Source organism: Crinia signifera, chromosome 7 (genome assembly GCF_055691185.1).
Source record: "Crinia signifera chromosome 7, ASM5569118v1, whole genome shotgun sequence".
In the NCBI taxonomy this organism is placed as follows: domain Eukaryota; kingdom Metazoa; phylum Chordata; class Amphibia; order Anura; family Myobatrachidae; genus Crinia; species Crinia signifera.
The window spans coordinates 26760304-26786319 of record NC_139223.1 but is presented as its reverse complement, the minus strand read 5'-3'; the positions used below and the strand labels follow the sequence as shown (position 1 = coordinate 26786319).

At 47.4% G+C, this 26016-nt stretch overlaps 1 protein-coding gene and 1 long non-coding RNA gene across 7 annotated transcripts in view; one reads left to right on the top strand and one right to left on the bottom strand.

The window, feature by feature from the left end:
• The window catches only part of MEIOB (meiosis specific with OB-fold), a 267025-nt gene that overhangs the window by 199646 nt on the left and 41363 nt on the right, over positions 1 to 26016 (top strand). For 2 of the 6 annotated variants that reach the window (XM_083152626.1, XM_083152630.1), the window contains exons 1-2: positions 25475 to 25610; positions 25698 to 25936. The exons of 2 other annotated variants lie outside the window; for them this stretch is intronic. The gene's annotated coding sequence lies outside the window, so the exon portion shown is untranslated. Of the gene's footprint in view, positions 1 to 25474; positions 25611 to 25697; positions 25954 to 26016 lie in introns of those variants that run through there. 2 more of the 6 variants (XM_083152629.1, XM_083152628.1) reach the window with 1 other exon arrangement.
• On the bottom strand, positions 19539 to 25911 carry LOC146019949 (uncharacterized). The gene is made up of 2 exons (XR_014450701.1): positions 25832 to 25911; positions 19539 to 20216 (listed from the first exon to the last, which is right to left on the bottom strand). It is a non-coding gene; the product is annotated as an uncharacterized LOC146019949 (long non-coding RNA).

Below are 26016 nucleotides of genomic sequence, written 5' to 3'. Positions count from 1 at the left end.
CTGTGGGAAAAGCATTCCGCCAAGTGTGTCCTTTGGATCAAACCGTGGAAATTGTTTCCCAGTTAGCATGTCTAATTAATGTAGAACACATTTCCCTGTCATACATTATGCTCGTGGCATTGTCCGTTAGCACTTTCCTGTCAGCTTCTAGTCAGTAAACCCTTTCCTGCAACAGGTCACGATCCTCAGATCCTTCTGGATGGGACAAGAAAAGACAATGGAGCCGATTCAGACCTTTTCCCACAGGCCCGAGTTCGGCCTTGTACCCAATGGTGAGGGTCGCGATTATGCGCATGTGCAAACCACCGCAGCGAGACAGGGCGCTCGCTGCCTAAGTGACCACTGACCATTCTCTGGTACCGCTACTCAGCAAACCGTGCTGCATAACAACCTGTATCCTCATAACAGTCCATAAATTGGAGTCCACCCTGTGGTGTAACTATAAAATGTGCGCCCCCACCCCCCCCAATGGAAATGTCTGCCTTATCCCACCACTGCCGGGTCTGTGTGGCCGGGACCCGCAGATCTACCTGTCTGCGGTCCCGGCGCTCCTCCTGGCTGGCTCCTGCTAATGAAAATGACCATTACAAAATGGCTGCTCCTAACAGCAGACAGTTTTTGAGAATGCTAAAGGAGGCCGCCGCCTGTGTCTGCTGTAAGGGGGCGGACATTTTGTGGGGGCTATTTTTCATTAGCAGGAGCCAGGAGGAGCACTGGGACCCAGCGGCGTAACTTTAGCACCGCAGCCCCCGCCACCGCGGGGGGGCGCTGTGCATGTGGGGGCGCCGGGGGCTGCGGTGCTATAGTTAAACCCCCCCCCCAATCCCCCGCAGACTTACCTATTGCGCTGGTCCCGGCGGCTCCGTTCTTCTGCTGAGGACCACCACAAAACGGCCGCCCCCATATAGCACACAGTTCTCTGAAACCGTCTGCTGTATGGGGGCGGCCATTTTGTGGTGGACTTCAGCAGAAGAACGGAGCCGCCGGGACCAGCGCGATAGGTAAGTCTGTGGGGGATTGGGGGGGGGGGGGGTTGCAGGGGCGGCGAGGCGGCAGGGCAGTGGGGTAGGGGTGCTTGGAGGGACGGCGGCGAGGGGGGGTGCCCCCCCCCCCGCGCCCAAAACGTAGCTACGCCACTGCTGGGACCGCAAACAAGTAGATCTGCGGGTCCCAGCGGCGGCGGCAAGCAGAGGGGTAAGGCAGGCTGGTAACAGCAGTGCAGCATTGCGTTGACCACCGAAGGTCGACATGGCTTAGGTCCACACATGAAATAAGTAGACAGTCAAAAGGTTGACATGAGTTTTTCACGTTTTTTTGGTGTTAGCCGACATGTGCCGTCAGGCGGTTTTTCATGTCCTACCTTCCACTAGGGTGTGGAGGGTGAATAGAATAGTGTGCCGGGCTGTTTTCCTTGCGACAAGAGCCTGAACCCATCAAATGATTACATTTTACGAGTACATCTGCCCTTGTCTTGGTGGACAATAAACAAGGCGATAAATGCTGCTCTCGTGCGCAGGAAAATGGGTATTTACATTACTCTTCTTAATGCAAATAATCTGAGGGAAAGTAAGTATCTGCGGCCATCTGTGCGAGGCAATCAGCGATGATCAAGGAACGAGCTGCTCTGGGAAAGGTCATCTCTTAGTGCACCTCTACAGCAATTAGAGGGAGGTTACAAATGGAGAGCGCAGATAGATAAATCAGACATCCTTACTGTTTAACAGGCCTCTAATACATCCTACAGGATGCCGCAGCCGGCTCAATGACAGACTGATCTCCCCGGCTACCGCCCTTTATTAACATGACAAGAATCTGGGAAGTGGTCGATGTATCAAGCAAATGAATGGACATAAGGAGGACTTGTAACGCATTGAGGTCCTCCTGTAACAGTGTGTAATCATCCCCGGCTCTCCTGATCCACATATCAAACAAGGACATTTGCTGAGCCGTAATGACTCCAGGCTGAGGGCTGAGGTATAATTGGTTTCATGGGATCAATATGATGACAGTATAAATGGTTGACTCTTAAAAATAAACAACTGCGTATTAATGGCGGATAACCTGGCGAGAGGCCGACGTTTCTAATGTCAGCACGCGGTCATTGTATTTGTGTAAGACAAGCGCGCTCCATTTCAGATTTATATACAGATCGTACCTGGAACTGTGCATCAGGTCACTGTGGGAACCACCAGTGGTGCAGCAGGGGCAATGCACCGGGGCCCCTGATTGCTGAGGGGCCCACTGCTGCCCCTGTCTCCCACTGCCTCTCCCTGTCACACTCTGCCTCCCCCTGCCTCTCCCTGTCACACTCTGCCTCCCCCTGTCACACTCTGCCTCCCCCTGCCTCTCCCTGTCACACTCTGCCTCCCCCTGTCACACTCTGCCTCCCCCTGCCTCTCCCTATCACACTCTACCTCCCTGTGCCTCTCCCTGTCACACACTGCCTCTCCCTGTCACACTCTGCCTCCCCTGCCTCTCCCTGTCACACTCTGCCTCCCCCTGTCACACTCTGCCTCCCCCTGCCTCTCCCTGTCACACGCTGCCTCCCCCTGCCTTTCCCTCCCCCTGCCACACTCTGCCTCCCCCTGCCTCTCCCTGTCATACTCTGCCTCCCAAGGTTACTAAGGAGAGAGATAAAGTAGCAGCAAATCAGCTCCTAACTGCCATGTTACAGACATGACCATAACCAGCCCCAGGCTCAAAGAGCCAGTCCTGGTTTAAAAAAAAAACAGAGAACAAATGAAATAGGGGTCCCCTGGATTTTTTAAAACCAGCACCAGACTCAAGGACCGGTCCTGGTTCAAAATACGGGGGACAAAACAAGTACGGGTCCCCCATATTTTGAATACCAGCACCAGGCTCAACCAGGGCCGGCGCTACCCACTCAGCAGCTCCTGCAAAGCAGGGAGGCGCCATGCTGAAAAGGCGCTGTCTCCATCCCTGCTCTTCTAAAGCTGCCTCAGCCCTCACTTCACTGCCTCATGCATGCCGCCCGCATCGCCTTTCTGACAGTGGGCGGCAGTATAAAGAGCTGCTCCCTGCACCACGAGTGCACACAGCCTGCACGCCACCCGCAGTGCCTGTCTGACAGCGGGCGGCAGTATGGAGAGGCTCAGCAGCTCCCTGCACCGCGCACTCACTGTCCTCCTCCTGTGACCTGCCCCCCCTCTTCCTCACGGACACTTGCGCTGAGGCATGTAGCACTGTCTGTGAATGCCAGGATGACATGTCTTGTCCGGATCCGCCCCCTACCCATTGCTCCCTGCGCCTGTCAGCTGTCAATTAAATGATGAACCGGCAGCAGCGCCGCCTCCCCTTCCCTCCCTCTTCTCAGTGTGCTGTGCCAGTGCCACTGCCAGTCCTCCACACTCCACCCCCTCTAGCTCCCCCCCTCTTCTTCCATCTCCTCCTTCTCTCCCCTCCTTTCCCCCTTAGTCATGAGAGGGGTGTAGTGGTGTCCTCAGCGTCCTGCCTACGCAGATAGAAGAGGAGGGACTGCACAAGAGTTAAACAGCGAAAGAACAGTGACTCTTATTATCTATGTTAATAACATATTTTTTAATAATTGTAGTTTTTTTTATATTCATTTAGACACTTTTTAAATAACGGGCTGGGTTATGTGCCTAAAGGTGCAATAGCAGCGTGCGATGCGATGTGCAGCCCATACTTTTTGTACTACTTTCGGATCACATCGCACACACATTGCATGCATGCCGTGTGATGTGATCTAGCCCATAACATATGTGATTCTCGCAACGTGTATGGGCACCTTTAGAGCCTGCAACATTTTGTGGACACAGCACTGAGATGGTGTATGCATACATGTACATGCACCCGAGATCCTCCATAGGATCGCATGTTGCATAAGCTCCCACAATCGGGCTGCAGCTTGTTGCAATAGAAATGTGAAAGGGCGAAAAATGTATGGTTTGCAGGAGGGTGCCAGACACCCTAGCACCGGCCCTGGGCTCAACCAGCCAGCAGGGTAATGCCACTGCCGGGGGAGACTTTTTATACAAGTCCCCCTGGCCAAAACATTTTGACCGCCGGGATTCCAACCACCGGGATTTCATACCAGCCCTTTGTACGGATCTGACTGATACACCAGGAAAATAAAGTGTATCCCTAATTAGTGGCCGTATCTTGCATAAATTAGGAATCACTATTCGAATGAATGGTGATTCCTAGTCATATTCTTTCGATGGCTTATGCATTCGTATTGGTAAATATGAATGTGCCATGAATACGAATAGGTGTATTTTCGGCATTGTAAATGCCGATAATACGCGTAAAATAGGCGTAATACGCGTAAAAAAGGCATATTTAGCTTATATGAATATGTCTATTTTAGGCGTATTTTGCTTAGTAAATTCCCCCACGCATGTTATCACTTTTTGAAGCTTGATACATCTGGCCCTAAATCCATTAATGGAATGCAGATCGAATTAACCTGGTTTCAGGCCAGATTTATTCTTGTGGAACTGTATCAATCACACTAATGGTGTGTACACACGGTAGATGTGCCTTAAGATCCTATCCACGATCTGATCAGATAGGATCGTGTATAGGATCTTAAGGCACATACGATTTGCATCCTAACTTGACTATATAGTGCAGATCTGCACTATATAGACAAGGCAGCCAAGACTTTTTGGCTTCCGATACTTGAACGCCCATCGGGATCGGATCGGGATCGCAAGGCTTAAAACCCTTGCGATCTGCATCCGATTCAGATCCGATGCCGATCCGATGTTGACTATATCGTCAACATCGGAAAGGAAATCGGACCATGTGTACACAGCATTATACATTTTGTACAATTTTACAGTCCTGTATTTATCTAGTCCCTATGCAGCAACCTTGATACAGGTTGAGTATACCTTATCCAAACTATTCCGAAAATCATACTTTCCATAATGTACTACTCTTTGGCTAGAAACCTACTGCAGACATCTGTAACTGGCACTACTGGGGACATGATCTGTAACTGGCACTACTGGAGACATTATATGTAACTGGCACTACTGGGAACATGATATGTAACTGGCACTACTGGGGACATGATATGTAACTGGCACTACTGGGGACATGATATGTAACTGGCACTACTGGGGACAATTTATGTAACTGGCACTACTGGAGACATGATAGGTAACTGGCTCTACTGGGGGCATCTGTAACTGGCATTACTGGGGACATCTGTAACTGGCACTACTGGGGACATGATATGTAACTGGCACTACTGGGAACATGATATGTAGCTTGCACTACTGGGGGCATCTGTAACTGGCACTACTGGGGACATGATATGTAACTGGCACTACTGAGGACATGATATGTAACTGGCACTACTGGGGACATGATATGTAACTAGCACTACTGGGGACATCTGTAACTGGCACTACTGTGGACATGTTATGTAACTGGCACTTTTGGGGACATCTGTAACTGGCACTACTGGGGACATATGTAACTGGCACTACTGGGGACATCTGTAACTGGCACTACTGGGGTACATGATATGTAACTGCCACTACTGTATGTCCAAAAGAATGATTGCTTGGCATTCACATGCTTGGCATGAGATACTGTAGGACACAAACTTTGTTTCATGCCCAAATAAGATATTTGTTTGTATTTCATGTGTTTATACAACATAAATGATACCTCATTGAAATATAAAAATATTCCAAATACTAAATAATACGTTATTCAAAATGCTTCTGGTCACGATCAATTTGGGTAAGGGATTCTCAACCTGTATTACCCCTTTGTAGACCAGCATGCGCAGCAGTAGTATAAAGGACATTGCGGACGGCCCGTTACAATGCAATTCCGCAGCAAAACACATTAGAAGGGAATTTAAACAACTCACAGCAATTTATTCTGATTATTTACAGGACAGGATCATTTTTAGCAAATAGAAAAGGTCACAATGTATAGCGTGGCGGCAGATTGGTGAAAGGTCATTGCCTCATTTCCAAATGTCAGTATGTTTACTGACCACTTAAGAAGCATGGCCGGTCTAATAATCCTTTGTGACGGAGAAATTATTTTTCTTTCATCTTTCGGTGTATTCAGCACATTTGATATTTTTTGCTTCCCCCGAGAAGCCCTTTGGTGCACAAATCAAATTCATATACTGCATTACAGTATGTGGAGCCCTTACGTTTCGGAGGATGGGAGTATTTTATGGAAACAACAACCAAAAATTCCAATACTCATTCAAACAGAAATGTAACGACAATGGGCCTGATTCGGAAGCAGATAAGAACGCCTGCATGCTGCAACGTTTTGTGGCGCTTATATGCAAATGCTCTTTTCAGCCTCCCCTCGTGTACTAATGTGCGTCGGACTGCGGAAGCCCTGAGTCGCCCACTTTCAACACCCGTTAACAGTGCAGCTCCACCGGTGGTTCCGAGCGATATGGGTAATTGGTTCGACCCTATTTAGGTCGAAATGCATTGGGTCGAACGCTAAAGGTCAACAGGGCCTTAAGTGGACACGTGCAATAGGTTGACATGGCTATGGTCCACAGGATTGGAAGGACGACACAAGCATTAGGTCGACAATGGGAAGGTCGACAGTTAAAAGGTAATGGTGAGTTTTTCATGTCTTTTTGACCCAAATGTTGACGTAGTCGACATGGACACCGTCTGAGTGTACTGCGTCCCCTCGCTTCGGGCGATGTGTCTCGCTGCGCTGGGCACACACAGGTTCAGGTACACAGAGTCAGAGGTGGAATTTTCCACAAGGCCTAGGACCCAGTAGGTCCCAGGGGCCCCATAAAGATATCCTGGCCATCCAAAAAGTTCCCAGAAGCGAATTGCGCGACTTCCGTGTGACGTCACTTGGACCCTCGATGTTTTTTGATAGGATAAAAAATGTTTGGACAAAATGGTTTCACCCACTGTCTGCAAGTAGTCATTTTACGTTAAATGTGACACAGGTATTAAGTCTACTTCCAAAATACCAAGAGCCTGATTCAGATTTGTAGGCAATGCTGACAGTCACGCAGCTGAGCATTTACCAGTAGACTGCTGCTGCAACCAGCAGAAAAAATACTGGGCTACGGATGGTTAGAGGGAGGTGGGCCCCAGACCGGTATATTTCCTAAGGACTAAGGGGGCTATTCTGGTCGAATCTGCAGCCTTGCGAGTCCACCAAACCCCGCCCGGAGAATGCCAGGCTGCCCCCCCCTCGCACTGTGGGTTTATTAATTTATTTACGGGTTCTCACATAGCGCAGCAGATTCCGTTGTGCTTTACACTGGCTGTGAATGGATATTTAACATAAAATAATGAAATGATGGTGAAGGTTCACACATATCTAAAGTGACTCAGCTGAACCCGCCCCCAACACCCCCCGGACACGCGTCACTGGGCGATTTTCGTGGGACCGCCTAGTGTCCTCATGGGAACGCCCATGAAACGCAGAACGTTCCCATGGGGAGATCACCCCGTCCAAAGTCGCACGCCTCCCACCCGCAATCGTGGGTGCATGCGCCTGGCGAACAAGCTGTTTGCCGTGGCCGCATGCACCCAGTGACTGCACTTGCGCACACCATCGGGCCCCTTGTGAACAAAGGGGTCTGAACGAACTAACCTGAATAAGCTCCTAAAACCACCTCTGCACGGACTGGTGAAGTTAATGCTGCAGAGCCAGCTTCTTTGCCCGTGGGTAACCCTCTGTTTTATTTCAGCTCTAGCTGCGGGATTGGGCAGGGGAGGAGGAAGGGAGGAAAATGTCAAGTTTCAGTCATATGTTTCTTTTATCTCTATATTATGTAACAGAACATCATTGCGGTATCATTTCAGTGGTACGTTCTATTGATCTGACGATATTCCAGTCACAGTAGTTTAACAGTGAACAAAGCCGTTCGGTTGTCCGTCAGTTCATAAATGAAGTGCGATTTTCTCAATGGTTCCTTGATCAGGGTGGTGGAACTAGTGGTGAGAAGGAAGGGGGGGGGGGGCTGTCTTTTCTTCACTAAGTAAGAGCATTCCCTAAGTCCATACAAAAGCGTCTTTGCCAGCAGGAGTCCCCTAAAGCATGTCTGCTCTAATGTCATGCTAAGATACGAGTTTTATCCATTAGTATCGCTGTCTATTGTCTCCTCGAAATACGCCAAGAACAAGCTGGAGTGATAGAGAGATACATCTCACGCCGTCCCACGGTCGCGGAATGCGCGCCCACCTATAACGGCCCTCCCTCATTCATTTGTTTATTTTCCAGCCATTCATTTTTGGCTCATGGCGGAATACATTACGAAGTAGACGTTTTTGCCCCTTTCTCACACGCAGCGACTCGTTTAGAGCTTAGGAAATCCTCAACCTCGGTAAATTCATGTAGGAGGATCTCAGCTCCGGGTTTGGCTAGTATTTATGGACAGTATTTTCCCGCCACTGACAGAGGGATAAAAAAGAAAATGCCCTGCACCATTGGAACTGTGGCATGCACCAAGGCGCGTGGGTAAGGGGCAAATTTGCACTCTTTATTTGAAAACGCCACTTTCATTGCATGCTGGAATCTACAAGATCGTTCGCATCTCACTTTCACTTGATGCAGAATCAGCTCAAGTTTATATGCGAACAAGTTCCCGGACCAACAAAATGGTGGAATGATATAGCGGTAATGTCAGGAGCAACATCTGTGCATGCAAAAAATGAAGCATTGTCTAAATTACTCCGCCGCTGGTGGGCAAAACACTTGAATCCCCCCCAAAGAGGTGAGGTGCAGCATTTTCAGGAGCAGTTGTCAGGGTTTAAGTAACATTTTATGATATGTAAGTGCCTTAACCAATGGCAGATGGCTACAACATTGTTGCAAAAAGTTAGACAAATTAAAGTTAATTTTAGATGCTTTGCAATATGCTATTGTGATAAATAAGGATGGGGGGGGGGGGAACCTGACTATCAACCTGTCAGATTACATTGATAAATGTCAGATAGGATCTTCAGCAGGATGCTATGGAAACCCATCCACCCCGCTGCTCATCAGCTGGTAATACCATCAGTGCCCTAATACCATCGTCACTTGGGGCAGCACGGACGGTGTAATGGTTAGCATTACTGCCTCACAGCACTGAGGTCATGGGTTCTACTCCCACCATGGCCCTAACTGTGCGGAGTTTGTATATTCTCCCCGTGCTTGGGTGGGTTTCCTTCGGGTACTCTGGTTTCTCCCACAATCCAAAAATATACTGGTAGGCTAATTGGCTCCTAACAAAAATTAACCCTAGAATGTCTGTGTGCGTGTACATGTGGTAGGGAATATAGATTGTAAGCTCCACTGGGGCAGGGAGTGTTCAAATATTATCTGTACAGTGCTGCAGAATATGTGAGCGCTATAGAAGAAACTGTTAATAATAATCGCTGGGCTTTTGCTGAAAGCAGCTCAAATGATTAACATGAGCTGCTTTCAGCTCAAAATCGCTCAGTGTGTACGGGGGACCTTTGCTCACTCAAAGACTGGGCAAATCATTCGATGGGGAGTGAATTGGGCATACTGTAGATGTGCGACAGGGTAGCGGATAACGATGTGTATGAGAACACATCCCGCCACATCCCAGGCTCCACTAGCAGGAAAAATCCTTCCATGTCCATTGAATAATTTCTCCTGTCCTCGCAAATAAGTCTCAACTGACTTTTCTTTACGACCGCTAGCACAAAGATGGGGCAGACAGCTGGGGTTTTGTGACGGGCGGCTGATGTCCTGTACCCGCATACCTATGGGAACCCCGTTTTCGCCCCCGTCCTCCCTCAACACAACGGCAAGTGTGTAACTCACTGAAGCCGTTCGCAGTCATGTTTTGCACATGCGCAGAAATTTGCATGCGTAAACCCTGACCATCGTGGCGGGGGCAGCGTTCGGATTGCTGCGAGCGATCCTGAATCGGCCCCCAAGACCTAACGAGTCACAGACATAAATAACTTTTTCATTAAGTCTGATGCTCATCTAGATCCTGCTGCCATCAATCAGCAATCATAGCATCTTGTAAGCGCTGAAATTACAATACTCACAATATATTTGTTCAAGGCTTCCCAATGACAGATCCCAAATGATAAACAATGTTTGGAAAGGATGGCGTTCTCCGGAGCCCGCCGCAGATGTGCGCGCCGATGTATTTATTATTCTTTGTAGGTTCAAAGTGGCGAGAACACTGTCAAACACACGCATGGGATCCTATTAGGAGAAAGTTGCACATTATGTATAACAAGACACAGCGGTTACAGGCGTCCAGATGTAGCAATAAACATTTTACATTTCTATGACGTACATTTACTCAATATCGACTGAAGTGAACGTAAAACTGCCAGTTGTGCTATTGGGCAGCAATTTTAACACTAATTCCGTCATCGGTCCTGTTTTCAGAGCCTAAAAGGTAGGTGCTCTACTGAGATCTGGACTCAGGGCTGCAAGTAGGGTGGTGTGGAAGGTGCGCGGCACATAGCACATTGGTCCTGTGGGCGCAGTAGACCACATCCAGTGTCTGTCTGGTCCCTTCACCCTTCTTCTCTTACTCCTGCGGCTGCTCTTTCCTCTGTTCCTCTCCCAGTGCTGCAGCATGTCCAGCTCATGGCGTCCAGTTGGCCTCTTTACCAGTATACCTGGCGCTCATTTTGGGCCTGATTCAGATTAAGTTGTAGTTTTACGAAGATTAGCAAAACGACACCCTCCGGCACCAGCATCAACTGCACCTAGATTCCGCCTGAACTCGTCTTGGGCTCCAGTGTTCAGCTTTATGGCTCAGACTCTGTGGAACTCTCTTCCCACTATAGAATCCTTCAAAAATCGACTTAAGACTTTCCTGTTCTCTCAAGCATTTCACTAATAGCCAATATTAACCTTGTTTTGTGCTGTAAAGGCAAATGTAAAGCACTTTGGGAGAAAAGTGCTATATAAATAACAATATTATTATATTATTATTATTATTACCATTATTATTATTGTTGTTATACATTTGCTTCATTCCACCAATGGCTGGTCCGGGTTCATCGGGTATACTCAACATGTTTACAATTCCTAATTCCTTCGATTCCAACGGTGGATTGGCAAATCCAATCGTTTGATTGGCGTCTCTGGCAGGCTTGCGGAATCGGGGGAATCAACGCATATATTTAAGGGGCTATAACTATTGATATTGCTTTGTATAACTTATTTTTTTAATACTGGAAAATCTTATAATAAATGCACATTTTCCGGTAAAATGTTCCTGTCTCTCAAATGACCAGCAGAGGAATCACGATGGCCAGAATCTCAATGCATTCTGATAAATATTCCTAATCCCCCTCTAATGCTAATCTTAACCCACCCCTCCCATATCCTAACCCACCCCTTCTGCAGTATATACAACTACACCCCCCCACCATCCATAGCTTCACCATAACCGCCTCCCCCCCCACCAACAGCAGCCTCACCCTCCACCTAGTGCCTAAACCTAACACCAACCCGGTACTTACCCCCAGGATCTGTCAGGTTTCGGATTGTGGGGATCCCGCTGATGGTCTTCTGACTATTGGGATTATGAACCTTATTGTGGTTCACTCGCAAAGGCAAAATCCTTCTCAAATGGACAAAACCATGTGCACTGCAGGGAGGCAGATGTAACTTGTGCAGAGAGAATTAGATTTGGGTGAGTTATTTTGTTTCTGTGCAGGGTAAATACTGGCTGCTTTATTTTTACACTGCAATATAGATCTCACTTTGAAGTAAAAACTAACACTCTCTGCACAAGTTACATCTACTACACCTGCAGTGAACATGGTTTTGTCCATTTAAGAAGGAATTTGCCTTTGCGAGTGAACCAGAATAAGGGCCAATGACTGCTGGGATTTTGACCACAACCCGTAAGAAGACCTGGATGCAACTCGATGATGGATCGTAAAGTCGATTAGTACATTATGGGGAAGAATCCAGAATCTCCAAATTACAGTAAAAACATACAACAACAAAAATGTTCGGGTCACTGTTAAACAATAATTTTCTTTAATGGCTAAAAGGAAATTGTGACCTCCATACAAATATGTTTTACTGACAACTTCATAAGACTATAGCGATGGGAAAATAAAAGTGAGAGAACCTAGAGGAGAAACCTAGAATGCGTTTTTAATGAAGGATGAACACTTCACGGTAGTTTTTCTGAATGTCAATAAACATAAGTGACTGCTAGGAACCCCACTGATAGATTCTAGCCATCATCTGCACATTGTCTGTGTGGTAGATGATCTCCATCGCAGGCTCCAGTAGAGCAAAGACTCATGAATGATGATATATGTCTACGGACCACTGCTTACTACGGTCAGCGATAATAGCAATAATAATTGTTGGCAGAACAGTCAATGTCTTTGGCCTGGGGAAGGAAGAAAAAAACTAAAAAAAATATTTAAAAAATGACAATGCTATTTTAAGGCTTTATACAAGTGCATTGGGAAAGTATTCACAGCGCTTCACTTTTTTTGTAACAGTTTAGGAATACATTCTTTTTCCCCCCATTTTTTTGTGGAGATTTTTACAATTTTAAAATAAAAAACTAAGAAATCACATGTACATAAGTATTCACAGCCTTTGCGCAATACTTTGTTGATGCCCCTTTGGCACAAATTACAGCCTCAAGTCTTTTTGAATACGATGCCACAAGCTTGGCACACCTATCTTTGGGCAGTTTCGCCCATTCCTCTTTGCTGCACCTCTCAAGCTCTATCAGGTTGGATGGGAGGCGTCGGTGGATGGCCATTTTCAGATGTCTCCAGAGATGTTCAATCGGATTCAAGTCTGGGCTCTGGCTGGGCCACTCGGAACATTCACAGAGTTGTCTTGAAGCCGCTCCTGTGATATCTTGGCTGTGTGCTCAGGGTCGTTATCCTGCTGAAACATGAACCATCGCCCCAGTCTGAGGTCAAGAGTGCTCTGGAGAAGGCTTGTCATCCAGGATGTCTCTGTACATTGCTGCATTCACCTTTCCCTCTATCCTGACTAGTCTCCCAGTTCCTGCCGCTGATAAACATACCCACAGCTATGATGCTGCCACCGCCATGCTTCTCTGTAGGCATGGTATAGGCCTGCTGATGAGCCGTGCCTGGTTTCCTCCAAACATGGAGCCTGGCATTCACGCCAAAGAGTTCAATCTTTGTCTCGTCAGACCAGAGGATTTTGTTTCTCATGGACTGAGAGTCCTTCAGGTGTATTTTGGGCTGCTATGTGCTTTTTACTAAGGAGTAGTTTCCGTCTGGTCATTCTACCATACAGAACAGAAAAAAAAGAGGGTTTTTGTGTGTTGCGAAATTAGCAGCAGCTGGCACGGGGTAGTCAATCCCCAATAATAAGATAAGCCAAAGAGAACACAGTGTGCCAGATGAGAACCTTCTGGAAGGTTCTCATCTCTCCACAGAGGAATGCTGTAGCTCTGACAGAGTGACCAGTGGGTTCTTGTTCACCTCCCTGACCAGGAACCTTCTCCCCTGCTTATTTAATTTAGACCAGGCATGTCCAAACTGCGGCCCTCCATCTGTTGTGAAACTACACATCCCAGCATGCCTTGCTATAGTTTTAACATTCCCTAATAGCAAAACTGTGGCAAAGCATGATGTGACTTGTAGTTTCACAACAGCTGGAGGGCCATCGTTTGGACATGCCTGGTTTAGACTGATAGCCAGCTCCAGGAAAAGTCCTGGTGGTTCCGAACTTCTTCCATTTACGAATGATGGAGGCCATTGTGCTCATTGGGACATTCAAAGCAGTATAGATTTTTCTGTACCCTTCCCCAGATTGGTGCCCTGGGACAACCCTGTCTCTGAGGTCTACAGACATTTCCTTTGATTTCATGCTGGGTTTGTGCTCGGACATGCACTGTCACGTGTGGGACCTCATATAGACAGGTGTGCGCCTTTCCAAATCATGTCCAAGCAACTGAATTTACCACAGGTGGACTCCAATAAAGCTGTAGGAACATCTCAAGGATGATCAGAGGAAACAGGATGCACCTGTGCTCAATTTTGAGCCTCATGGGAAAGGCTGTGAATACTTACGTACACGTGATTTCCATACCTCCCAACTTTTGAAGAGGGGGCGTGGCCTCGAGAAAAGGGGGCGTGGCCGCGCGGGGGTGACGCGAACTCCGACCACGCCCCGTTTTCGCCGCTCGTCAGCGCTGAATAGACGCTGTGCGCATGCGCACAGCGTCTATTCTTGGCAAGCTGGGGGGGCTCCCAACTGTCCCCCCCACCGCGGGACAATGGCGGCCCCGGGCGGGACGCGGGAACGTCCCCGAATATCGGGACGTTCCCGCGGTAAGCATGACAGTTGGGAGGTATGGATTTCTTTGTTTTTTTATTTTTAATAAATGTGCAAAAATCTCCCAAAAACTTTTTTTAGGTTGTCTTTATGAGGTTGAATTTTGAGGGGGAAAAAAATTATTTATTCCATTTGGAATAAGGCTGTAACATTAAAAGTGAAACGCTGTGTATACTTTCCGGATGCTCTGTACTGGATGGCCACAATTTCCATTGTATTCTGACATATTCCAGGACAGTTTTAAAATGCTATACATTTTTATTGAAAATTTTGTGTTAAAAATATCAGCTTCTCAAGTCCCAATTGTTGTTTTTTGTAACTTTTGATTGTGTGGATCATAATACCGAGCAGCTCACACTGGATAGGAATTGGTTTGATATGATAATTATCTACATTTGTTTTTTTGGTTTTTTTGGATTGTTGCAGTGCCCTCTAGTGTTCACCTGGAGAAGTACAACCTTAAATTGCAAATGCCGAATATCAGAATCAGCTTTAACAGAACCAGAATATGTTATACTTAAAGTACCAGTGGTGTATCTATAATGGGAGCAGTGTCGCAGTGCACATGGGCAACTGAGTCCTAGAAGGCCCACACAGAGCAGACTTTGGCTGGACCAGGGATGGCTGGTTAAAAGCCTGGCCGCTGCATTATGTATCATCTGCAAGCGGCGCAATTCTTTTGCTTGGAGACCATGGTAGAGGGTATTGTAGTAGTCTAGGCATGATGATACAAGTGCATGTAGGACTGTAGGCAGGTCTTCTAAATGACTGTAGTGACACTGGCTATGTTCCTAAAATGAAATAATGAGGATTGGATTGGGGGCTGATTCCTGATGTTTAAGTGACAAGCAGGGGCGGGCTGGGCCGGGGGGCAGAGTGCCATATGCCCCCCGGGCCGCCTACCCACCCACTGGCTGAGGGCCGCGCTGGATCAGCTCCTCCAGCCCTCCTGCGCTGGCCGCGGCTTCCAGAACACGGCCGCGGCTACAGGAAAATGGCCGCCATCCTCCTGCACTGAGGATGTCCTCAGTGCAGGAGGCCGGCGGCCATTTTCCTGTAGCCGCGGCCGTGTTCTGGAAGCCGCGGCCAGCGCAGGAGGGCTGGAGGAGCTGATCCAGCGTGGCCCGCAGCCAGTGGGTGGGTAAGCGCTCCCCCCCCCTCCCCGCAGCATATGTGTTTCTGGCACTCTGTGGGGGCATATGTGCCTCTGGCACTCTGTGGGGGCATATGTGCCTCTGGCACTCTGTGGGGGCATATGTGCCTCTGGCACTCTGTGGGCATATCTGGCACTGTGGAGGAATATGTGTATTTGGCACTGTGGCGGAATATCTGGCACTGTGGCGGAATATCTGGCACTGTGGCGGCATATGTGTCTGGCACTGTGGGGGCATATCTGGCACTGTGGGGGCATATGTGTATTTGGCACTGTGGCGGAATATCTGGCACTGTGGGGGCATATCTGGCACTGTGGGGGCATATCTGGCACTGTGGGGGCATATGTGTATTTGGCACTGTGGCGGAATATCTGGCACTGTGGGGGCATATCTGGCACTGTGGACATCACATTGTGCGGTGTAATGGGCATCATGGTATGGGGCGTAATGGGCATTACGGTGTGGAGAGCATTGGGTAATTGCTATCACAGTATGGGGTGTAATGGGCATCAAGGTGTGCGGCATGTGTAATTAGCATCACAGTGTGCGGTGTATTGAGTAATTAGCAGCGCAGTTTTGGGCGTAATGTGTAATTGGCATCATAATGTGTAATTGGCATTACGGCATGTGGCTTTATGTGTAATGGGTATTACAAGGTTCGCTAAAATGTGCAATCTGCAGGTAGACAATACAATCATGGTACAGGCCACGTCCCCTTATGATAGGCCACGCCCCTAATTTTCCTGCGCGCCGAAGGCGCGCAAAAGCATCCCGTCTGCCGTAGAGTTGGCAGATTATGGGCCAGTGCTCTGGACTTGCCCCCTAGGCTAAAAGTTGCCAGCCAGCCCCTGGTGACAAGCCACTATCCAGAACAACGCAAAGATTTAATTCAGTGTTTAGCAATTGTGAACCCCCAAGTGTAAGCTCTGCTGGTTGGCTGTACTACATTCATGTGCTGTGACCTATCATAAGGACCTTGCGTATCATCCGCGTAGCAGTGGTAGACCAGGTATGACATCTGATTATGTGACCCAGTGGTAGCATGTATGCAGCAAAATGCATGGCAGATAGTCAGTAATGTAACTAGAAATTTTGCACCACCCTGCCAAAAATAATTCTGCTGCCGCCCATTTATTATCATTTTTTTACCTAAATGTTGCCAGGGGGTTTCATGCTCATTGCCAATGGTTTCATGCTCATTGCTTGAGGTTACATGTTCATTGCCAGCCTATCCTCTGCAACAGAATATAATGCCGATCAAAACTGAATAGATATAGGCAGAAAGAACATAGCTAGCACCAGGAGAAGCACAAACAAAACTTAAAGAGCTATGTGTGCAAATGCTAGGAGCTTAGGAAATCAAATCCCAGAACTAATTGCAACAATGACAATGGATGAACTGGATATTGTGGCTATTACAGAGTCATGGTACAATGAAAATCATTTAATTTCGGAGGGGTAGCAATGTATGTGAAAAAAAGCATAAAGACTACCTTAATGCAAAGGCCAGTATTCAATGCCTCAGATTCGCCTCATAGTTCCAATGGCTCCAAAGTGGAATTTGTTTTACAGAAACACCTGTTTTTTAATGACACTGTTAACGTACCAATAAAGAGATATCTGTTTTAATTATACAGTATCTCGCAGTGGCATTTTTTTCTTCCTCCCCTTCTCTTACCCTGGAACGCCTGCAACATCACAGCACCCAGGAACAGAGAATATCGGGGACCAAAGATCTGTGAGATATGCAAATCTTTGTCTGACTCTGAGTGAGTATATTGGGTAGGGGGGATCCACCCCTAATACTTATCCGGTTTAAGAAATCCTGTGTGATCACATTCCTAAAGATTTATGAAGAGCAATTTGTGATTTGCCATCCTGTGAGTGCATTTGAAAGGGGGGACATAACCCCCATCATATATGCCTTTTGAATAGATACTTTAATACATGAGCACCCTGTTTTAAACGTTGTAAACCGGTCACAACGATATTACACGAGGAAAGTTGCCCTCTTCCTCCCCTTTTGTCTCTTTCATACATACACATACGTGGAAGGAGATTCTGAAAAGGAGGACAAAAGGAGGTCTAAAACAGGGGAGTATGAGTCTCCTTTCTAGAAGTTAATTCTTTGCTTATATCACCTGGTGTAGCGCCCTCATTTCACTGGTTCAAGTACTTCTTTTTCTTCTCAAAAAGTATGTGCTGCACATACTTTTTGTACTACCTATACATCGGATCGGATCGCAGTGCATGCACAAAGCATGCACAAGGGATGCGATCCGATCCGATGTGTGCTGTTTAAGCACAAAACGGATCCGATTAACGGACCGTGTATGGGGGGCTTAATACTTACAAATGGTCAGGGGCGGATTGGGGACTAAAAGCATACTTACCTACCCTCCCGGAATGGCTGGGAGTCTCCTGAAAAACGTCCCCCCCGGCCCCCCCTTGGAAGGTGGGCAAGTCTCCCGCATTCCCCCAGAGTCCCCGCTCACCCACCCCGGAGCTGGTGAAAGAAGTGCCATAAATCACGGGCCCGGGACTAAAATGACGCGAATCATGTCATTTTAGCCCTGCCCTCTACTCGCGGACCCGCGAATCGCGGCATTTGCGTGGATTGGGGGCGGGGCTTTGATACGTCAGCCTTGTCCCCTCCCCCCGACCTGCACATTTGATTGTCCTCTCCGGGCTTTAAAAAGTTGTCAAGTATGACTACAAGTGGCCCTGGAATATTTCTGGTATCCTCATGTGGGTGGCAACAAATCAATAATGGGCGGAGCCAACATAACAGTAGGCGGGATTACCACATCACTATACTTAGATACATTGTTGACAGGCAAAACTAAAGCCTTAATAGTGTCTGAATATCAGATTCATCAATATTAACTTGTGTTTGTTGGTGAGACTGTAAAATGTGAATGGACCCATGGTTGACTGTCACTAACCTGACTTTACACCCTCTCAACTTCAGTGAATGAGGGACAATGCTCCGTCTGATAGTCACCGCATTTCTCTGTGGTTTTTCAATGGGTTTTTCAATGTGATTCGCCGTGAGTGTATTCAATGAGCAGATGGCGAATTGCTTTCTAAGTGATTTTCGCTGTGGGTCACTGTGTAGCAATCGCCATCTTTTTATGGTGAACTGGAATGTGAACTTTTAAAATAAAGGTGTTTTTTTTTGGTGTAAAAAATCAGGAATTTTATTCTGTGAAGGGGCATGCTATTTTTATTCATGTGCTTACAGCACATGAATATATATTTAATTTCAATTTTTTTTTCTTTTACACATAACAACCAGCAGGGGGCCGGGAGCCGAGAGCCGCTCATTAGATATTCATATATTCACTGTTCCCGATCATTACATATGCACGATCAGGATCGGGAGCAGTGCAAGCGGCTCCCTACCCGTGTCCCCTGCTAACTCTCCCGGCGGGCAGCTTCTGCTGCCTGTGTCCCCGGGAGCCCTGCTTCTGCCCCACAGTGTCCGGCGCAGGCAGGGAGGCTTCCATCTTCCTTCCTGCCGCTGTCCCCCGGCTCCCTGCGTCATTCGTTAAGAATCGCCGCCAGGGGTTAAGAATCGCCGCCAGGGGTTAAGAATTGCCGCCATTGAATACGGTGACAGGAAGGGCTGGCAGCGAATGCTCCAGCCCTCCGGAACACGGCGACTGTGCAGCGAATCCTAAACAGGATTCGCTGCACATGCCGAGTATTCACATTGAATACTGCCCTGTATGTTGCTACTGGACATTGCCTCTCTCTGGAAAGAGCCAGAAAATACTATATACACCAACCAGGATCACATCACCGTAATGCCCAGTACACCTTACAGCACACGCCATTATGCCCAGTACACATTACAGCACACACCGTTATGCCCAGTACGCATTACAGCACACGCCGTTATGCCCAGTACACATTACAGCACACACCGTTATGCCCAGTATACATTACAGCAAGGGTTTTAACAAGGTACAGGTGGGAGACATTCTTCACAGGAAGAGGAGCAGCAGAACACGAGGACATGCACTGACACTAGAGGGAGGAAGATTCAGGGGAAATGTGAGGAAAAATTACATTGCTTGTAGAGAGAGATACAATATATCAGTTGTATTTCAAAATCATTTCGGTAGCTCTGTGTCCCAACCGCTTCTTGTAACCAGATAGTAACCCCTGGGTGAAATCGGAGCAGGAACACTGGAACATTATTAGACATATTGACCTGACAGTTCTCCGGAATAACATGAATCGTGTCCCACCTGTGTGATTACCATTATATTCCACAATTCATACACAGACAGCCGATGTATTTACGCCGACATTGGTAAAGGTGGACGCTGCGGCAGTTTTACAGGCATCATTCCGGTTGGATTATTACCTCGCCTTTTATCTTTCTGAACTTCACATAGCAAACTGTTGAATTAAAAAAAAAAAAAGCACCAGGCAGCCCCTTCTGTTCTTTCATTGCGCTTCCATTGGCGTATAATGCTGCAACACTGAATCCCGATGAGAGATCTGCACAATGACTTACTCAACAAGCCGGTGAATAGGCTCCTGAAATGGAATAACCCAGCGCACACAATGCAGATTTCTGTCAGTGCCCCAGCACCTGTAGCATTGCTGATTACAATATCTTCATTCCTCAGTCATCACTGCTGATTTCCCACTGAGCTCGTGTGTCAGCAATGGGCATTACAGTGCGTGAATAGCCTGTGTCAGGTTAATGAAATGAAATTGCAGCACTGTTCAGGGCATTCTCAGCCGTCCATCTGGCTGTAATTAAGAAGAGATAGAAGACGGTTATGGGCTAGTGAAAGGAAGCGGTGTATCAGTGCGCGGTGTGAGCCCCATTCCGGAATGCTTTCTCCTACTGGCAGCGGCGTATCATGAGGTGTAGGAAGCTACGTATGATGAGGTGGCGGGTAAGCGCGGATGGTGTAATGGTTAGCATTACTGCCTCACAGCACTGAGGTCATAGGTTCGATTCCCACCATGGCCCTAACTGTGCGGAGTTTGAATATTTTCCCCGTGCTTGCGTGGGTTTCCTCCTCTGCACAAGTAACATCTGCCCCACCTCTAGCGCACATGGTTTTGTCCATCTAAGAAGGAATTTGTCAGAAAGAGTGAACTAGAATAAGGCCCTTGGTGCAGAGGAAAAATATGGTGCTATGGGGAAGTGGACTTTTATTATCTTTAGAATATTGTAATGTTCTCACTGTCAACAAGGTGAAATGCTGGAACTCTGCAGAATGCTGACATTAGGGTTAGGCTGCGGAACAGGGAGGGGGTTGGAAGGAAGTTTAGGGTAAGGGTTATTGTTATAGCATTGTGGAACTCTGCATCACCTGACCTGTTAGACCAGTGATGGCTAACCTTCACGCTCCAGCTGTTGTTAAACTACACATCCCAGCATGCCCTGAATCAGTTTTAGCATTGCCAAATAATAAATCTGAGGGCATGCTGGGATGTGTAGTTCAACAGCAGCTGGAGTGTCAAGGTTAGGCATTACAGTTAGACACTACTGCACCACTGGAGATGCACAGAGGTAAGTAATTGCCTCACTGCCAGCATGCTCTGTTCTGTCAACATTCTTAGCATGTCGGTAATTTATGTTGACATGCTGAATGACAGCATGGTTAATGTCAGCATGATTTTTATGTTGACATGCTCCATGACCAAATTAGATCTAAGTCAACATGACAAATGTCAACAAAACATACCAAGCCCATGGAAAATAGCCTGGACGGGGCTTTCTATGTGTGTTTACACTATTCCGGAAACGACTTGTTTATGTGACTGGACATTCAGGTTCACATTTCTGTGGTTTAAAATAACAACAACCTGGATAAGATAAGGTCATCTGGATACAATTCTATGTTCTGTGGCCGCAGAGCACAATGTATCATGCATATAAACAAGCACTTGTGTTATAGTACACATCTGTGGGGATCTGGATGGCTGGTAGGCAATGTCTAGGGTGACAATCAATATGCTGACGCACGCAAATGGTCGACACAAGCAAATGGAAGTGTTTGTTAAATGGAAAAGTCAACATGAGTTTTTTACAGGTTTTTTTTTCTCCATCTTTTGGAATTCATGATCCCACGTGGACTTTGGTCGTGCCCAGCGCATGTTCATCTAAGCACGCCACCTGAGGGGAATGGTATACTAATTAGGGGGTCAAAATGACGGCTTCTGCAATGTACTTTCACTTTGAGCTGTGACCGTTTTTACGTTCACTTTGAGCTGTGACAGTTTTTATCCCACTAACTCTCCAACCCTCCCCCAGTCCCTATCTGCTCCTACCTCCAATCTCTGTCTTCACAGTTCCCTCTCTCCATACCCAGCAAGTATGAAAAAGATCAGTGTCCCTTCAAAAATTGCTTTCTCTTTCTGATATGACATCTCTTAGCACACAAGGGAGTAAGTTGGTCTGCTGAGTGGCCTCTAGTGGTCACTGGCGGTACTTCCCCTTATAGAGGTATATATAAAATATTTAAATAATTTAACAGTAGAAAAATATTACAGAACAGCTTTGCAAAAGTACATGAAACTAGCTGCCAAGTAATGCCCCTTTCCCACTGCAGCCTTAAAACGGTATTTTGCCGATTTTTGAGGGCAAAATACCGTTTAAGGCTGCAGTGGGAAAGCGCCAGAGTTGAAATACCGTTTAAAGTTAAACGGTATTTCAACCCGTTTTCAGAGCAGGGTTTTGCACGGTAATCTACCGTTTAAGATGCAATGGGAATGCATCTTTAAACGGTAGAGATGATTGCTGATTTTTTTCAGCAATCATCTCCGTGTGTGTACGCTGCCGGGCTGAAAGATTAACCACTTTCAGCCCGGCGGTACTACTTACCTAGCCCTGGTTTCCTACGCACGCACACGTCGGGCAGTACCTGTGTCTGTGTCGCCTGGCACGCGCCGGAGTGGCTGCTGCTGTTGGCGGCATGATGACAGTTGGGTTCATCCAGGTGAGAGCGCGTATGGCGCAGCAGGGACGTGCCCTAGGTGACAGCAGGGTGTCAGTCAGCAATAAAGACCTGGAGGGCTCAAGCTTGCCCGTGCCAAATAAAGGGGCGTACGGACTTATTAGGAAGTGTAACGGGCGCTGTTGGAGTTAACAATTTTGTTTGGGAAGGGAGCAAGCACAGCAGTAGTTTGTCATTGTAGGACAATGTGCCAGGTACCAGGTTATTTGGCACCGTATGTGTATCGCAGATCATGTATGCTGCATTGCATTTGACATGGTGAGATAATTGCTTGTTCCCTAACGGGTGTCATTGTCAATATCTGAAGCTGCAAATGGTTGTCAGTGCTGTCCGCTGCATTGGGTTGTCCTGTCAGTGCGTGCTCTGCATTGGGTTGTCCTGTCAGTGCGTGCTCTGCATTGGGTTGTCCTGTCAGTGCTGTGCGCTCCATTGTGGTGTCCTGTCAATGCTGTGCGCTGCATTGGGGTGTCCTGTCAATGCTGTGCGCTGCATTGGGGTGTCCTGTCAGTGCTGTGCGCTGCATTGGGGTGTCCTGTCAGTGCTGTGCGCTGCATTGGGGTGTCCTGTCAGTGCTGTGCGTTGCATTGTGTTGTCCTGTCAGTGTTGTGCGCTGCATTGGGGTGTCCTGTCAGTGTCGTGCGCTGCATTGGGGTGTCCTGTCAGTGCACATGCCAGCAATCTATATATTTCTGGATCCACTGGGCACCAATGAAAATCCTAAGCCAGAAATATATAGATTGCTGGCACATGCCAGCAATCTATTTAGCACCACTGGGCACCAATGATGCTATGGGAATGCATCCTTACTGTTAACAGGCAACAATTCCACTGATTGGTTGTTGCCTGTGTAGTGTCATTTGTGCTGTAAAAACGTTTTGAAGAGCTAAAACGTTTTACCTGCAATGGGAATGGTACTTAAATGGCATTTGAAACTGTAATCTGCTGCAGTGGGAATGCTAAATACCATTTAAGATTACCTGTAAACTTAAACGGGTCTGCAGTGGGAAAGCAGCATAAGTCCTGTGATTATAACTCAATAATACACAGCATTAACGTTATTTCGCATGTGCAGATAACAAACCCTCCAACTGTACCGTTTTTAAACGGACTGTACCGGCTAAATCATAGTATACCGAATGCCCGGTTTTAGGCAGCACAGAGTCTAAGAACCCTGCGCTGGTGTCACTGAAGGCGCGGGCAGCACCGGCCACCGGGAGAAGAGGGGCTGGCTGCAGTGCAGAGTAAGGCTTTTACACTGACAGCACTGCAGCCAATGGTAGCCGCCTCGACCCTCCGTGGCCAATCACAGTGCGGGCACTGCGGCCAATCATAGCGCAGGCTGTATATATATCAGGCTGTATATACATCTGTGTGCTGTGCCACATCCATGTGCTGTGCCAATCACAGCACATGGGGCCGGAAAGGAATTTGCATCGTGCCCACCCCATGTGACAGCGGAGTTGCGCGAGCGGCGGCACAGGCAACGAGACCGGGGACACCATCACCATAGGTAGCTAGGGTACATATAGCTATGGGGGGGGTGTAGTAGTTGGTGCGCAGTACACATTCACAAAGGGGACGTGGTTGCACCCTTTTTGCCCATGACCACGCCCCTTTGTTCATGGCCATGCCCCTTCCTGAATGTGTACCGATTTCTTATCTTCACATGTTGGAGGGTATGAGATAAATATTAGTTTTATTCTGTCTATGATATTAAGACTTCTGCCAGTGTCACAGCAGTCCCAATGTCATCAGTATATTAACTGCGACAGGATTTATGAAGGTAAAATGGGGCAGATGTATTAAGCCTTAACAAGAGATAAATGCAAGGGTGATAAAGAGAGATAAACGTCCATCCAATCACCTGCTAACTGCCATGTTACAGGCTGTGTTTGAAAAAAGTCAGTAAGAAGCTGATTGGCTGGACATTTATCTCTCCTTATCACCCTTGCATTTATCTTTAAGTTAAGTCTTAATACATCTGCCCCCATACGAGGAAATACAACCGCTATATATTTTCAGTCATTAAGTGCAGTGATAATACAGCATTATTCTAAGGCCGCTGACCTTTCCCGCTATTAAGGTCTGAAGGTCAAGTCATTTGTGTAAAACATGACAAAACATTGTTAGCCGCAGTCCATTACCAGGGTCTGTAGGTTACAGAATACAGAGATAGATGGTCTGGTGTCATTACTCCACTCAAATATTTAACACAAAAGCATTTCACAATTGTATATATTTAATTGCGCTCACTTATATACCATTCAGCGTATGGAGGCTTATACAATTATTGGTTTTACTTTCACCATCTCTCTTCTGTATGTGTATCTTGTGTTAAGGCCCCATACACTGCGATTTGGGCCCAATTTCACCCGATTCTGGCGGATTGGGAAGAGAAATCGGGTGAAATCGGGCCAAATCGGGTGTTTCTGACATCCGATCTGCATCCCATGCGCATCGGAGTCAGAGGTCAGACGGACTGCACATAAGATACGTCGTATGTGCAGCTGTCTGCGGCACATTGCGGGTGCTTTTCACCCCTCACGGAGGGTGCAAAAGAGAAACATGTTACCCCTCAGTAGCTGGTCTGGGCAATAAGTAACCCCTGTCGCCGGTGCGGCGCCCCTGACCAGGCTAACCTGTATGCATGCGCACTGGAACTGAACTTTATAAATTGTGAACTTTTTTTTTTTTTTTTTAAATGCCAAAATTTTTTTTTTTATATATATATATATTATTTTTTACTGGCACCCTGAGATGGCGATAACAGGATTGCGGTGGACCTTGCACGATTCTTTTTAAATAGCCCCCTCCCTGTATACCTGGCAAATCTAGCCTCCGGCAGTTTCCCGCCGGTGTAAATTGGAAAGCACTCAGCTACTGTGGTATGAGATACAGCCGTCACTCCGTCCTCTCCGTATGGCCCCCCTGACAAAGTCCATCTGACGAAACGCGTTGGACGTAGCCATACGGAGAGAACGGAGTGACGTCCACATTTTGGCTGACCAGGATGAGTAGACGAGCGGCTGTATTTCATACCGCAGCAGCTGAGCGCTGGACATTCCCCTGACTGCGTGTGTTCCACCACGATCCCGCCGGTGCCGTATGTCCTCCCGGGTCTGACCTATGCTGGCAGGCTGATTTATTTCCCCATGTTTGTGAGCAGTTATTATAAGTAAAGTACTTTTTAATTTGACTGTCTTTCTGCCTTTTTTTTACATATTTATTTATATTTCCATCCATGTATGTACTGTGCTTCCAGCACTGCAGGTTCAGGCTGCTGCCAGCCAGCAGCGCCAGACCAGTGACTGACTGAGCGACGCGTCAGCTGCAGCAGCAGACCGGGCCGTTGCAACTACCGCGCGCGCAAGAGGAGGAACACAAATAATTACCTACCGGCAGTCACGTGACCGTTTCCATGCCGACGAAAGAAGCGCGGCCCTTCCGCGGGAGGGAGACGACTCACTCCGTCACCTGAAGCGGAAGGATACACAGACCTGAGTGAGTGTGTGTGTGAGGTAATGCTTCATTTTACCCTGCGCGTGTCGAGTTTCTGACAGAACACATCGCGTCAAATGAGT